General features: G+C 39.4%; 1 protein-coding gene across 3 annotated transcripts in view; it reads right to left on the reverse strand.

Moving 5' to 3' along the window:
- LOC108607639 (leucine-rich repeat and fibronectin type-III domain-containing protein 3) overlaps window positions 1-13,999 on the reverse strand; it is a 39,657-nt gene that overhangs the window by 13,955 nt on the left and 11,703 nt on the right. Inside the window, exon 1 of one of the 3 annotated variants that reach the window (XM_033294907.1) lies at window positions 6,167-6,211. The exons of the other annotated variants lie outside the window; for them this stretch is intronic. The gene's annotated coding sequence lies outside the window, so the exon portion shown is untranslated. Of the gene's footprint in view, window positions 1-6,166; window positions 6,212-13,999 lie in introns of those variants that run through there. 3 annotated transcript variants of the gene reach the window in all.

Raw genomic sequence — 13,999 nt, forward strand, 5'->3', positions numbered from 1 at the left:
AAAATCAAAAGTTCTAAAATCAGAAATCTAATGATGCAACTTTGTTGCTAGCAGCCTAACGAGCATGCAACAATAATTGTTGCACAATTAGTTGCGTATTAGCCAAGTTATAGCCAAAAAATCAAAGCGCAGACTTGCGTTTTCTTTAATTTTTTCACTTTGTGTGGGTATAAGTCAGCAAAAGAAAGTGCGATTGAAATGTTTTATACCATATTATGTTGGCAAAGCAATTGCAATTCCAATGTTTATAAAAATGTATCTTTTAGAATTGTTTTAGCCAAGTTATGCACAAAAGAGTAAGCAAACTCAAACATTCACTAACTTTGACAAGCTCTAACTCAGCCGTATGACGTCATAGGTGAGAGTTTTATGTCTTGTTATGCTCGTAAGAAGCCTCCTAATGAAACTGCATTCAAATTTGGAAAATCCAAGTGATTCGATTTTTTGACAAAATTCATGATGGTTACATCACGAATTTTGTTAAAAATGGCCAAAAATCGAAAGTTGTAGAATCCAAAATGTAATGATGCAATTTTGTTTTTAGCATCATTACGAGCATGCAACAGTAATCGGTTGCACTATAGGATGGCTATTGGCCAAGTTATGGCTAAAAAACCATGGCCGCAAACTTGCGTTTTGTTCAATTTCAGCTTTGCGAGCTATAACTTTAGCGATGGATGCCCGATTGGATGATTTATATATATTATGTGGCGTGGCATTAACAATTAAAATGAGGGCTATATAATTTTTTACCTAGCACATTTTATTGCAAGTTATGAACAAAATAGTAAGCAAACAAGACAACTTTCTTTGAAATGTCGCACTTTGATTAGCCATAACTCAGCCAAAGGATGTCCGATTTCAGAGTTTTTATCTTGTTAGACTCGTGAGATGCATTCCAATTAAACTGCATTCAAATTGTGAAGTTTACAAACTTGCGTTTTGTTTAATTTCAAGCTTTGCCAGCTATAACGCAGCCTATAACTGTTTACCTACCAATTTTTTTTTCCAAAGTTATGAACAAAATAGTAAGCGAACAAGTCAATTTTATTATTATTTTATTTTATTATTTATTTTTTATTTAAGTATTTTTCTGTCAGAATCAATAATAAGGCATTTGTAGATGTTCAGCCAGCGGCTTGGCGCAAATACCCGTGTATCCATAAACACACACATGTAGATAATACACACACATACGCAACAACAAACACAATCGTGGGGCAGATAAGTGCCTGGTGCCGGCTTCGGTGCTTAATAGATAGACTAACACATGCATGACTAGCCAAACAGTGCGTGTGTCAGCAGAGTGTGCGAGAGTTTGGCTTTAAGTGCGTTTGTGTGTGTGCGTGTGTGTGTGTGCCAAATACGAACGGTAGGCGCATAGACAAAGTTGGCAATGCCGCAACATTGCAGCCCGTTCGTCTACGTTCTGCTCCTCCGCTTTTAGCGCTAGTTACAGCTTTGCCAATGACGCACGCGATTGAATCTAGACCCCAAATGCGTTGAAAGAGTTGGGAGCGTGATGCGAGAATTGCGAATTGGGTCAAATGCCGTATTTTTGGCTTGCAGCGACAAAGACACGCTGTCGCTAACGGTTAATGTTATTGCGCTGCTTCTTTATTTTTTTCTTTCTCTTTTTTTACTGCCATTTATCGCCGGCCATTGTTCTCGACGCTAACTGAGATTGTTACCAACTGCTGACTGCTGACTGTTGGTTGGCTGGCTGGCTGGCTGGCTGACTGCTCTAGCCAAAGTCAAATAGGCGAACACACACACAAAAGTCAAACGGGAGTCGCTTACTTGAATTTACTTTACGACTCATTGTAAACGGCATTATGATGAAGCTCAAGACGAAGCGAGGCGTACAGGCCTTTAGATGGGAAGCTCTTTAGCTTGCTTTGTGCCTGTGTGTGCTATGTGGCACATGTGTGTGTGTATGTGTGTGTGTGTGGCCTGTGTTTGTGCTACATTGTGGGCAGCAATTGTTGGCAAAATTGTTTGTGTGTGCGCTCAGTATGATTATGGATTTGTGAGCAATCATTTGACTATTAACTTTACATATTTATTGTTTTATGCTAATGGCAAAAAGGGTTTACCAAAGCACACACACATATAATATACTATAAATAAACTAACACTTGTGTGTGTGTGTGTGCTGTGTAATAGATTACGAGCCAACGCAGAGCTTCTTATGCCAGTTGTCGTCTGCAAAGCAAAATTTGTTTTAAATATTCTCAGCTAAGAATACGTTAATAGCAATGGCTTTTGTTTAGTTTATAATAATTATGTTGCACTAATGAGCACCTGAATTTTTTGTGTATATGATTTAATTATCAATTGATTGCCTTTTGCAAAGACATTTGTAATTATATCTTGTACTTTTTTTAAATAAAATTCATTGCAAAAATTAAAGTTGTTGCTGTCCGCTGCTTATGTTCGTGTGACTTGTATGTGTGTGTGTCTGCGCTACAACAATTTGTGACAAGCATTTGCCAGCGGCGCCAAACGAGTTGTCGTTGAAAAACTGATTGGAGTACATTTTGTCATTGTTGTTGCTGTTGTGTTGTGTCGAAATTAATGATGATGCGCAGACTGCGGCTGCACTCGAGTGCAGCCCAGCTGCAGGCAATCGGCCAAGACAATGTCGACCAGGGACTTGAATAATATTCTTACAATCTTTTTGTTCTTCTCATATTTTTTGTTATCGTATTAAGACATTTGCAAATTTAATGTTTTAATTAGAGCAGGCGAGCCCTGAATTGGCCCACAGCCAGACCCAACATTTGCAAAATGAAATTGCCAGTGAATTTATGAGATACAGTCACAACATTTAAGCTAAACTGCCAACTAAGCCCAGCCCAGGTCCAGGCCAGCCTAAGCGACAGATCCTGGATTTCACCCACTCACTGGTTCTATCTGTCTACGTGTTCTTGGGAATTTTGTTAGCTTGGCTGGCTATATTACACATACGTCTCCTACACACACACACATATTTATCCGTATCAGCAAACCTGTGAGCTCGAAGCGTGGCTGGCATGTGAACGAGCATGGAATATGTTGCAACACACACACACACACACTTGAGTTCCTACGTATGCAGCCGCATGGTCTGTAGCCAAATCCCATTTGTCACGCTTGCAACGAGTCGTTCGGTTTGTCAGTCTCCATTGACCCGGCAATGACACCTGTAGCAAGGGACGCAAGGGGGGCCACAAGCTGGCGCCTGCTCTCAAATGTGGCCTCGTAAAATCTAATATAAATGCAAACGCAAATGTCAAAAATTGTAAAATTAAAAATCATAGACGACGGGACAACTCGACAAGATATATATATATATATTGCTAGACAGCACCTCACGTGACTATCAACAATATATTTCGCAGATTACACATACGCGTACGCATACGCATACGCAATATTTTTCAACAACTGTCACATTACGTATACGCAATCAGTCGTCATCAGCATATAGCACCGCATATTGACAACAAAAAATATTTATTTATGCAATGTTTTTTTTTTAGAAAAAAAAGCAGTTACTGTTATGCTATGGCAGTATTATTGCCTACAGAAATATCCTGTACCAACCTATTATCAGTTGAGCACTAATTTCTAAACTGTATTTACAAATTGAAATAAAACTCTTCTGGCCAATTAAGTATTTGCAAAACTAAAACTGTCTGTGAATTTGCTAAGCACTCCAACGAGAAGTAAGTGTATTCGATCTCTAGCATAAATAGTAATATTCATATATTTTCCAAAACCATAAATGAATGCACAAAAAGGTTGCAAATGCAAAACTCATCAATATCAAATGTTGCACAAGAGACACGTACCCATATCTCTCTACATGCACATGTGTGTGTATGTGTGTGTGTATTGAAAATCGTAGCATATTTTTGAATTTCTATTCATGTATGAATTGGCTGTCGGCAAATGATAAGCTCGGTGGCATTTCGTAAGCTATTATGCCACACAGTTCAGCAAAGAGTTGAGAGTTGAGAGTTGACTGAAGAGCAACGATAGAGGCAAAGGCTATACGTGTGATAAGCTTGCAGCTGCAGTCGAAAGACATTTCATTAAAATTGCAATGCGTAAAGAGTCATTTATATGCCATGTTGCATTTAGTTTTAAATTTATATCCTTTGTGCTGGCGTTCTTTAGGTATCTGTCTGTTGAACGAATTTCATTTTAATTTATGCACAGACATCACTAGACGCTTACAAGCCAAGACTCGTCGGGGGGTCAGAGGCAATGTGAAGCTCACATGCAGACTCATTGACACACACACAGACATACAAATTTAGCGGCTTGAAAAACGGAAACGGAAATATAAGCAATTTTTCAACAACACAATGTCTGCAAGTTTCTGGCAAAAAGAAAAGGAAGGAACAACAAGATATATACACATATATATATATATAAATTTGAAAATGATAAACCGAAAAGTTTGGCAGACATTTTCTCAACTTTTAGCAGTTGCACAAAATTGTTTAAGTTTGCATTTGTTTGAGTTTTCAGTTTGCTTTGTTTCCAGTGCCTTCTTAATTTGAGCTCGGAGTGTTCTCCACCTTCAATACTATTATAATTATGCAAAGTTTTATAAAAATAATTACACATACTAGCAACACAAAATGACGACAATTAAGTGCTTTGCATTTATTGCAACACAAATGGCAATGTGCATATATCAAAAATATTAAACAATAAAAAGTAATTCAGAATATTAAGAGATTAACTTTTTAATTTCATGTAGCATAACAATAAACTAAAACATATTTAAACGTCATGAATAAATCAAATTGTTGTATAAGCATCATGTGTGTTTTTTGAACACAAAACAGAATTCCACAATTTGTGAGAATCCATTTAACGTGTGTAACAAATGACTGTTGACTACACACACAACGCACAATGTGTGTGTGTGTATTTTTAATTGAATAAAAAACGCTGTATTTTATGACAAATATATGAATTTAATAGTCAGGCCATTAAAAATGCACTGCAATCCAATATGCGTATTCAATGTAAGGCATTAATTTAAAGCGCACTTATTAATGAAATATTAAAGGCAAAAAAATATATATATATACATATATATTTATCAGTTGCTGCCATTGGCAGTCAAGTATATTTCAATGCACAGAAGCAAAACGTATATTGAATGAATCTGGGGCATACTTATGCTTGATTTAAAGTCCAAAGATTTATTTATGGAAATGAAAGTGTTTATTAAAAACAAGAGTAGGACAAAACTTGAGGCACAAATTTTTACTATGGCAATACATTTAATTGAATTTTTGCTCATTATTTTAGCTTTCCAATAAATGCAGTTCACTTGCTTATTATGTAAACAATAAAAGAAAAACTAGCAGTAAATCGCTTACAATAATCAACAGTGAAATTAATTAAGGCAACAATAAGAGGCGGACAATTGTCGGGAGGGGGAAGGAATATAAAAACGGGTCAGTGCATAAATTGCAAGAAAATTGTGAAGCCGGAAGACAAACGACAAACGACCGAAAGCAAAAACAACAAGAGCTGAAAACGAAACGTAAACAAACGGTAAACCTGTTTAGCGACAACTTTACGAAGTGTGTGCAATGAGCGAACCGAAATGTCTTTAAGCAAAGGGATCCACGAATAAAAAAACACTAAATAAAATGAAAATGCAAATTTTGGCTGAAAATAAGCGTGAAGAGAGTCCGACTCCGGGTTAGATAAGCATTTACATTGGAACTGAAGCTGTCAGCTCAAGGCTAAGCTGACTGCAGGCAAAGTCAGTCGCGCGCCACAAGAAAGCGGAGCAACAATTTGGCGACAATGAGACGACAATTTGGCGTCTGTGTCTCTGCGCCAGACGCTGCACGATGAGGCGGAAATAGCAAAAGCTCATAGAAAACGAGAAACAGAATCAGCACCGAGACTCGCCGACGACCAAGTGACCCAAAAACAATGTGGAGGGCCAAGTATGTTGAGGTGCTTTGATTGCCATGTGAAACAAGTGCTTTTGGCCCATTGTTCTCACTCTCTTGGGTTGGCTTGAAGGCCAAAGTCGCGCCTGATAAATGTACTCGCATGCAAGAAAGTGTTGAGCCTGTGCCAAGAGCCCGAGCCAGAAATGAAAATAAAAGAAAGAGTCACCCAGTTTCCAAGTCTGACTTACCCTGGCCCAATAATAAGCCCCGTCTATTCAATTGGCGCTGAAGTTCTTGCAGTGTTTAGAGTTTGCTTTTACCTAGAAATAAACAAAAAGAAAATATTTTTAGTGGCGGCGTACAAAGCTTTTTGTTTTATTTGCTTTAAAACTTTTATTATTTATTGCATGTCCATATTTACACACGTACATATGTGTGTGTGTGTGTGTTTAAGCCCGTGCTGGGTGCTTGACATTGCTGTGGTTCCGTAACTCTGTTAGGCTTACCAACTATAAAACTAGTGCAGAGCGATATAAAACTTTTTTGGTCCCAATATATTTCGCAACGGGAGTGACAATAAAAAGAACAAAATGCTTGGCAAATAGTTGTGACCGCCAAGCCGAGCAAAGTGAAACAAGCCAAACGGGACTCTGGACTAAACAAATATAAATGTGTGCATATGCTAGTTGAAGCGTAATGCAAAACAATGGCAAATGACAACTACAATGACAGTTACGGTCAAAGGGGATGCCGAAATGACTTTTACCCTTTGCCTGCTGCTTAATGAGTATGTCTACAGTTCTGTTCTGCAGCTGCAGAAAGACATGACAAATAAATTTAGAAAGTTAATAAAACCCATGAGTCATTTGGCCATTGATTGATTTGATAAAATGGGAGTGCCCCTCAGCAACGCTTGTGCTATCAGCGTATTCAAATTTATATCTTGCATATTCCAATTTGGGAAATTGAAATGCTAAAAAACACTCACAATTTTCACATTACACTTTGTGATATTAGCACGAGAACTTTAGACAGCGCGATAAATCAAAAGCTTTATTTTTTCCATCAAAGTGTCAAGAGCAAGATTTCACCTCGCAAGCGAACTAATGAACAAAATTCAAATAGCATACAAAATAGAATTCAATCAATATGCCGTCCTCTGCCAGCTGGACAGCATAAATATATACGTAGACACACGCATACATCCACATATATGTGTGTGCAAATTCAATATATATATAGGCTTCTATTTGTAATGTTAGCCACGACTTGAATTCAATTTCAAACATTTTTCATCGAATTCAAAAGACTCTAAATGAATTATTGCACTTGAGCTTTAGTTTTGAACCCAACACCAGTCGACCAGCATGTCCATGGAGTCACACTTCAGTATCAAACTGAATCATGCAAAATGAATTTTAAAAAAGTTGGCTAAACCATACTTGAGGGCTTCGCTCGCTTAAAGAAAGTCAAAGTCGTTTAGCAACTGCAGCATTTGCTGTATCTGATGTGTATCTTGATGCCCTTTGTCACTCGCATACTTTTAGTTTATTTTTATTTTTCATATATTATTTGTTTGTTACCAAAGCCAATCCCAATGCCCGCTCAGTCAGGTTGGCTGGCTGGCTGCAGCCTTGAACTACACAGCTTGATAGCCAAGTAAAAAATGGGCACGTTCACTCACACTCACACCCACAAATATTTACATATTCGTTCTGTTTTTATTTTTTTAGCTTCTATTTTGAGATGGGGATGCCTGGGACATATTAACCTTGCGGGACACTAGAAAATGTAATATTAAATTTAAGTCCAGACACAAATAATCGTATTGACAAACTGGACAATCGGCTTACTTAGCGAGTTATTAGCTTTAATTAACATTCGGTATATTTATATTTTGTATGTAAAAATCCACTAGCGAGCAAAGCTAAATATATTAAATATTTAGATAAAAATGTATATGCGTCTGTAAGCTGGCACAATCTTGTTGTTATTTGTTGTGCTGTGTGTCTTTGGGGCAGTTTGTATTTGCATAAACCGCAAAATCCGCTTGTTTGTATTAGCATTTGGTCTGGTCGTCCGGCTGTATAATAAATTTTGTAACTTCTCCGCAAGCCGCAGAGATGTTAACATTTTTTAGAGAGGCAAGAAAACAACAATAACAAGTCTTTATGCATACGAGTCGACTTTATTCAAATCTCAGCTAAAACCTGAGCGGCAATGCTTGAGACAGGCAGAGAGAGAGAGAGAGAGAGAGATAGACGAGGAGTTTTTGGCCAGTTGCTGGCTTTTGTATTTATCTTTATTAGGCATTCATTCATGCGTTTAGCTCAAGTCGATAAACTGTCCATGAGACAAAAGTTTTGCAGGCATGCAAAATGATAAAGCCGCCCTGTACCTACAAGGGGTATCAAGCGTGTCCCACGAGGACATGAGCCACACCCAGCCCAGAGAGCAGAAAAAGCCCCAAAACTAATAAGTTATCAATCAAATTTCGGCAATCGTTTGGCATATGCGTTCTCAGGTCAAAGCAATCAATTTGTGTGATAAAGCCAAGCGCTGGACAGTTGAGTGGGGCACAGACGGACAGCTGGGGGGCATGGGCGGTTAGGTAAGTCGAATTTGCTTTTTAGCATTGTTTGGCTGACAGTTGTTAAGTGATTTGCTACGTGGTTAATGCTTTTATCCTTGCCCCGACCTTCGCTTTTGCTCTCTCTCACACAATTTTTTCTTATCTCCTGCTGAAAAGGGCTGTCGAGTTATGGAAAATATAATTTGTACATATGTACTCACATAATCTATATCAGTGCATGGAGCATAAATCTAAATTTAAACTTAATTTAATTCATGAGTTCCCACAAGATTGATTGTTTCGCAAAAAGGTTGCGAAAGAAATGAAAAATATTGCATATGCGCATTAAAAAGATTTTAAAATATTTCACCTTAGGCTCAATCAAACCTATGTCATAAATGTTGATTGCAATTTAACCTTAAAATACAGTTTGATCGATTGCAAACATTTGTTTTATATTCAGACAAGACTTCCGTAATTAAAACTTTATATATTTATCAATATTGAACATCATGCTTGATTTTCCTGTTTAGTAGCCAAAACACACAAAAGTTTTGCCTTGGCAGCGCCTACAAAAAAGTTGCAAATAAAAATTACCAAGTTTCGGTTAATGGTTTGTCCGCATTGTGCGCATTAAAGAAAACATCTTAAAAATACTGTGAGTATGCTAATTCGTAATACAAATTGTCGTAGAATAATTTAACAACAGCAAACATTTGGCGCGAGAGGCGAAAAGCTAAGAGATTAAAGCATTTTACCAAATGCCAAATCGAGACTCGACTGCTGATGATGAATCAGCGATGATGTGGGCAGTTAAATATTTCGGTTTGAGGAAGCGCGTCGCACTTGTGAAGACCAACATACAACTTGAATAGTAAAGAAATCGTTTCGGCAAGGTCAAGCGCCTGCATCATTGGCAACTAATCAATGGAACAACAAATCTGCCTGGTCTACCTTATTTTAATATATATACACAGACATTTGCATGGAAGTTTAGGCTATTTTTTATTAACTGAACAGCGCTGAAGTGGCTGCAGTGGTGGACTTGCTGTTTGTGTTTGTGCCCCGAAAAGTGGCACTTGGTCGACAGTTGCGCAAGTAGCTGTGGGTCAAGTGAGACCGAGGCGAGTGAGCTGTAAACAAATGCGCATGCAGGGATACACACACACACACACACATACGAGCGAAGGGCTTATGATAGATAGATTGCCAAAGCTGCTGTTGACTGCTCCCCAAGCAAATAATGTTAAGTGCATTGCCTCGCATTGCTGCACGCCCAAGTGTTTGTTAATGTTCAATGTGTGCCACGCTAGTTTTGAGCATCAATAAATTGTTTATGCTCGATTTGAAGATTGATTGCAGTTGAATTGAGCTTTAAGCCCTGACAACTTATTCAGTGTTTGCTGAAAAGAAATCGGTTCAAAGCCGTAATCGCAACTAAGCGCTTGTCTTATTAAACTTCATGGCAATCCACCACGCTTCGTATTCACAACATGCCAACGCAATATTAATCAACACATCTGAAACAAAAAATACAGACAAACAAAAGCAACACAAGGCGTTGCCATTAGCCATTTGGATTTGTTTTATCTGGCAGCGACTGAAAGAAATTATCTCATTTGCTTCGCTTGGAATTTCATGCACACATCGTACGATTTATCTACGCAGACAATTGCCACTTGCCATTGACATTGAAAGTCGTGGCCGATGTTAATTAAGTTCATCAAAAATTTACCTGCACTTATAAGACAAGAGAGCGTGCAGATGAAAACTAATGAAGACATCAAGAAATATTGTCGGCAACAATAAAAGTGAAGACATTGCGGACTGTCAAGACGCCTCTATGGGTTGGACGTTCAAAATCTTGCTTTGCTTTAAAGCTACGTGCTGCAGATGAAAGCTATTTTCACTCTCTGACAACGAACTGAACTGAACTGAACTGAACTGAACTGAGGAGTTGGAAGCAAAAAAAAGTAAAACGAAACAAAGCAAAACAGAAACGTTTTTCATATTTATTGTCGGCTTGTTTATGTATTGCTTTTGCTTTTGCTTTCAGCTCGCTTCACTTTACTTTACTTTAGTTTACATTACCACACTTTATTTGCTGAAATGACGGGCAATTTATGATGATTTTTAGGTGAGGTTCGAGCTCATAAATTCAAGTTAAAAGTGAAATTTAATGCGACAGCCCAGCGAAATGAACAGCGTGCAGATCAAAATGTCAAGTCGAAGGCAACAAAACACGAAAACCAAAATCCCACTAATAAATGAAGTTCGTTGGCGGCAACAAGAGCACAATTTATAAACAAATTTGCATGTTGTCAATTTATATTGAAACTAATAAATTTGACAACGTGCGGGCAAAAAGCATTCAGCATTGTCAATATAACTGCAGGACGTTGCATTTGTTGTTGTTGTTTTAGCTGAAACAAGTAAAAGTGTCAGCGGCATGCAAAATGATGAATGAGGCACAGAAAACTGTTCGCCCAAGAGCAGGTTGAAAAAATAAGCAAAACGTCCAGCAACATAAATAAATTGAGACGGACAGGCGAGCCAATGCGGCGTATGCGTAATTTATGTCCGTACACATGCAACTGAAAAGCTGACCATGGCTTTTGTTCCAGCCAATCATTAACTGCTAACACAGATAACACTGTAATCTAGCCATACCTATGCTCCAGCAATAACATGACTGACAGGCGAAACAATAAGCCTCTTCCGAGGGTGGCTCATAGAGTTGTAAATCGAATTTGCCCACACAGAGTTTAAATTCAAAGCAGATCGTGGCTTATATACTCTAATATACTCAAATTAGCCCTAATGCTAACTAATAGGCTGCAAAGCCTTTGTTAGATTTAAGTAATTCTCAAAGTTTCGAGGCAGCACTCGCTGACAAAATGTTGAAAAAAAAAGCGCGAGATACTTGAAGCGCTGGGTGCTAGTGTGGAAATACTAGCTGTGGGTATGCGTGTTGTATGTCTGTGTGTGTGTGTGTGTGTGTTGATGCTTATGTGGGTGCTTATCTAGAAGGCAGCGTCATCGCTGCTGCTGCTGCCAGGACAACGAGTACATAGACAACTGACAGGAGTCATGGCAAACGCGTGCATTGCATAATGAAAAACCTGCGGGTGGGTTGAAGCCGAGCCAAAGAGAACAGTGTGACAGGACGGGGGGCGTGGAAGGGAGGCAAGTGCAAAGTAGCAGCATTTGAATGGCAGTAGCTTGGAATTATTATAAGCGCGTTTAGGCGAATTATTTAGTGCCACAAATACGCGCACGGCTGTAACTGATGAGCGAGACGTGCTTTGAGTGAAAACGCGAGCGCTGCGAGCGGAGCGAGTTGACAAGTGCTGCTGGTAAGTCGCTAATTTCTTTGGCATGTGCCGCTCCATGCGTAGTTTCTAAAGTGCTAATTTCTCTGGCATGTGAATATAACCTGAAAGGGTTTTCAGCGAGAAAGCTCCAACTGAGCTAAGCAGTTGCCAAGCCAACAAAGAGTGGCCAAAGTGACATTTGTATCATAGGTCGATGATGTTTGCGCAGTGAGAGAAGCAAACAAAACAGAAGAAAGCCAAACAGCAACTTTAAACTGGCCAATATGAAGATGGAAGCTCTTGCTAAATATTCTATGGCACTTTCAGTTGCTGAAACAAATTTCCAAAGAGTTCACTAAACTACGAAAATAACAATGAGACAAAACTTAACTAAATGCGCTTGAGAACATTTTTTATGCGTGCACACCAAAGTTAAGCAGGCCCAAGAAACAGGCAGAGCACAGCCAAAGGCTATGACCCGGCCACCTACAGCTCTATATAGTCTACCCCAAACACACACACACACACATGCATATTTGGTACGCCCGCGTTGGTAATCAAAAGTGGCGGCGTTTTTCTTTTGGGCCGCTGCTGTTGCTCTCAGGCCTAAGCGCGGTACAATGAACTTTGTATAGCATTGGGGGCATTTTGAATAAAAGCTGGTAAGCGTATGCATGTGTGTGTGTGTGGTGTGTGTGTGCGCAGAGGGGACGAGGGGGGATCTTGTGTAATGTTAGCAGAAAAAAGCAGTCATCAGAGCGCAGGTTGCATGCTGCGTTGACTGCGGCTGTTTGCATTTAAATTTTTCACATTCAATTCATTTGAGGCCTGCCAACTACAACAAAAACAACAACAACAACAACATCAAGTAAACAGAGAAACAAAAGAGTGCAGGCTGCTCTCAGCTTGGGCTAAACGTAGCAAAAATGAAGCTAATATTTATGTTGCAACTAGGCTAGGCTGTTGGTGCCACGCCCACACTGCTGGAATATATGGCAGGCGGTTCTTTATGCTTTCAAGCAGCAAAAGTTGCCGTTGTTTCGCTTCTTCATTAATATGTATGCACGTACATTTATAAAAATGTAAAGTATGAGCAGCTGCACTTGGAATTGCAACTGCATTTAGCTACTTTGCTCATTTATTGCAAGATGTCCACATTGCCTTAATCAACAAAACAAATCAAATAATCAGTTTAAACCAAAGCGACCGATTTAATGCCAGAGCTTGAGCGTTGACCTGCCGCGCAGACAAAGTACCGTACACTGGCTAACAAGCCAACTACTACACACGCACAGCCAGCCAACGTTTAAATGGACACAACAGCAACAGCAGCAGCAGCAACAACCAACAGAGTAGTGGCAACAACAAATCTAACCAGCAAGCACAACCTGACTGCTGCTACCGAGGATATGTTGTATATGAAATTGGGATCAGCTTCAGCTTCAGCTGCTGCCTCAGCTGCAATGTTGCATGGTGAGTATCGGCGGCAATGTACTGTTGGCATGCGGCCACAACGGTAAATCATCAAATACATACGCAGACAAAGACAGACACGCTTGCAATCGCGAGAGCTTTGATGATGACAACAATTGCCCGTTGCCCGTTGCAAGTTGCAAGTTGCAAGTGGCACGTTGCCTGGATATCCCCTTTCGCTTGTCCGCTCTGTTGTCTGTGGCCCAGTCGCCAGCTCTTCGGGCTCGTTTCGCCAACACCATTCAATTTTTATTTACAACAAAAAACGCAAACAAGTTTCAGCACGAATTGTACGACTAGCAGATACTCTGCAGACTGAGAGTATTAAAAGCAAATAAAATTGATATCAAATATATTTAGATGCCTTTGGTGCCTACAAATATTCTCAGTTGCTTTCACAACAAGGTCAAAAGCACGGATCAACTGTGTTTGCCGATACAAAAACATAAACACACACACACACATGAACACAAATGAATGTCATCTTTGTATTTGGGTCAGCAATGCCGTTGCCGCTGCTGCTGTCGCTGCTGCTGCTGGTGCGCCTGGCCACACACTTGATTGGTGGCCTGGTCCCGGTTGTAATTCCAGTTCCAGTTGCTTTGGCCGTTGCTGCTGGAGTTCAAGCCACACGTTTATTTGGGGGCAAGGGGGCACGTAGGATGCTCAGTTAAAACTTGTTTTTAATCGTTGTCAATAGCCAAAACGCCAAGTGTCCCGTT

The sequence above is a fragment of the Drosophila busckii genome, chromosome 2L (genome assembly GCF_011750605.1).
Source record: "Drosophila busckii strain San Diego stock center, stock number 13000-0081.31 chromosome 2L, ASM1175060v1, whole genome shotgun sequence".
Lineage (NCBI taxonomy): Eukaryota > Metazoa > Arthropoda > Insecta > Diptera > Drosophilidae > Drosophila > Drosophila busckii.